We start from the raw sequence: 3,015 nt of genomic DNA on the forward strand, positions 1-3,015 counted from the left end.
GAATTGAATTTATTGGATGCTAAATGTTGTCTTTGGACTCTTTTCTGTCTTGACCAAGACAAGACACCTTTTCTGAATAGATGTTAAATTTTACCAGTTGTATTTTAGGAAAAGTAAACAAAAATAACAAATCTTTGTCTCCTCTTAACACAAGTTAATTGATGGATAAGCATTAACTTGTTGGAAAACAACTTTTTGCTACTTCAATATCATATCTTAGCGGAGTGTCTTTTGTTTTAGAAGCTGGTGCTGAAGTGCATGTTTGTGCATTTAAATCTGTCGGAGCGAGCAAAGTTCTAGGTTTTTTGATCAATGAACAAATCACAGCGTGGACAAAGAGAAGGAGATAAGATCAGACGTCACTTTTCTAAGATTGAGAAATTTAAACAGCTTAAACTCCATGTTTTTTTTTTTTTTACTGTTTTTTTCCATCTGTCTGTATTGCTGTTTAACGACACTTATTGGTTTCCTTTAAGGAGTGATGTCAAAATTAGGTTCGTGCAAGCAAGTTTGGAGCTCACATTGCTTGAGTCGTCACAATTAACCCAACCAGACAACATATTGTTGAGCCAGAACGAATAAAGGTACTGCCGTTTGGACACAAAGACAAGATGGTTTGAACCCTAATATGACATTAACGGTCAACTGAAATAGAAATACACTAAAATAACCATTTATTTCCTTATAATTTAGGCCTATATATAACATATATTTCAATTTAGAAGTGGATGCACTCTAACTCACTATTATTATATATTTTATCCATTTAACAAAGAAACACATTTTCTGACAGCACAGATCAGCATATACATAGGAAAATACTGATAAAATTTACAAAGGTCACATTTTCTATATTTACAAACTAAAATGCATAGCTATGAAATATCCTACCATGTTTTTTGAAGTTTAAGTTTGTTAATTATAACAAATATTAATGTTAATACATTGGGCTCTTTGACTTCCTTAACTTAACCTGTGGGTTGCTATTTGAGTGTGTTTCTATTTCAGTGAATAGACCCAACAGAGGAAGACATACTGTATTTTGGGATCGCTATGTGAAGAAATTTAGTGTTAGGTAGGTTAGTACTGATTTTAGAAGCACAACACTATATTCTTAAGTTCTCCTTTTTGAAACATTGACAGTGTTTAATCTATTGTTATGTCTTGATTGAAATAGGTCTAGTTACATGTCCGAAACATTTTTTCAACACATAAATAAACGCTTGAAACACATTAGGTGAGAATTGTGTCTGAATGCCTGTGACTCAGCCGTAGGCCAGCAGGGGGAGAGCGAGGGCACTGGAGAATAAAAACGTAAACTTCCGGTTTAATGGCCAGTGTGGGTTTCCTGTTTGCAGACAGCAGCGATAAAACACCACTCAGACTCCAGATTCTGGTGTTGTATGGTTTTCATTCCTCCCACAAACCACTTTATTTAACATCTGTGTTTAGCGTCTCGACTTCAGTTGATTGAATACAAATTTTCTTACAGCTAGTTAAGCTGGCTAGGATTTGTATTGTGCTATATGCTTTTATCAGTCACCCACTTACAAAATGGAGCTCAAACTAAACATATGAACGCAGTTTGTTGTCTGTAAGTACACACTTGGATGTTTTTTGTGGAGATTATTTTACTAGATGACCTCAGCTGCGTTTTAAAAAAAATATATTTTACAAATAAACAAGACACATTTTAATTTCCATTTGAATCCAATCATTATCTTCCATCCATCCTGGCTTCCTGTCATCCCCCCACTCCACAGTCTTCTTATGTTCCCTTTGGCTTGGCAGGAGCGATGATGGTGACGCCAGAAGCTTAACACTAAATCAAAGCATATTAGCTCCCATCCTCCTTTTACCTCTTTGTCTGTCCTTTTATGAGAAGCCATAATTAGTCTTTCATTAAGCTACTGGAAATTGCATTAATGCACTCCGCCACTCGGCTGACTTCATTTAAGCTGCAAATCAAGCAACCGCCCTTCAGAACACGACTCTGTGCCATAACTTCATCTGGCAGAGACTCAATTAGGGTTGCATTTGCTGCAGAAGTCAAGGACAAGACCTCGGATGTTCAGGGTCTAAAACACAAGGATGAATTATTGACTATAATTAGGACCCTCTAAAATATTTCTCAGAACAAGATATTAAAATATGAATAACACAAGATGTTATCTCTTAGCGGTGTTAACACGGATGTTATATTGGCTCTCACGAGAGAACAGTAACAGGGTGTCACATCAGGTCTGATTTGTGGTTTCTGGGTGTTTGTCTGCAGGGAAAAGAAAATCTTCATGGTTCTATTCATACCTCTACATGTTAGGTTAAAACATAGAGCGAGATTTAAATTTGATTTAGTTGGCAAATATCACAAGATGTGGGAATGTCTTTTGACTACTATCGTCAAATTTTAGCCCAAAGTCTATAAATTACAGTGGTTAGAGCCATTTTTTGTTTGCTAATGTTGATTAATACTGGAAACCACATTGAACTGAGTTGTGTTTGAAAGTTAATCAGTTTTGATTGATTGATTGATTGATTGATTGATTGATTGATTGATTGATTGATTGATAATACTTTATTGATCCCAAGGGGAAAGTACAGTTCAGAACACCCGTTCACAAGACAAAACATAAACAAACAAACATAAGATGTACTTCTAAAGACTATTTACCGACTTTCATTAAACTCTTTTCATTGGTTTGTGGAATGTTTTGCTCTCAGGACTGGCTCCAGTAATTAATAGTAAAGTTGGAAGCAAAGAGCTCAAATTTGAGATCTCTGTAAATCTGACTGAGATGTAGTCATTTTAGTGTTTTTTGAAAGCTGGTTGGCTGTGGCAGCCATCATTAATTTAGTTCAGTCCAAAGTTAATCAGCTATGGATGAAAATTCTGCAAGTTTTATTTTGATAACAGACAAACTTTACTTCAAGCACAGAAATGTAGGGAAAACCCTTATTGTGTTTCACATATTTATTTTAGATAATCTTTTTGAGTCTTAATTGAGTGTTCATACC

General features: G+C 35.2%; 1 protein-coding gene across 1 annotated transcript in view; it reads right to left on the minus strand.

Annotated features, from left to right (window-relative positions):
- spock2 (SPARC (osteonectin), cwcv and kazal like domains proteoglycan 2) overlaps positions 1-3,015 on the minus strand; it is a 43,116-nt gene that overhangs the window by 18,316 nt on the left and 21,785 nt on the right. The gene's annotated exons all lie outside the window — the stretch shown is intronic.

Source organism: Austrofundulus limnaeus, unplaced genomic scaffold (assembly GCF_001266775.1).
Source record: "Austrofundulus limnaeus strain Quisiro unplaced genomic scaffold, Austrofundulus_limnaeus-1.0 Scaffold28, whole genome shotgun sequence".
Taxonomy (NCBI): Eukaryota; Metazoa; Chordata; class Actinopteri; order Cyprinodontiformes; family Rivulidae; genus Austrofundulus; species Austrofundulus limnaeus.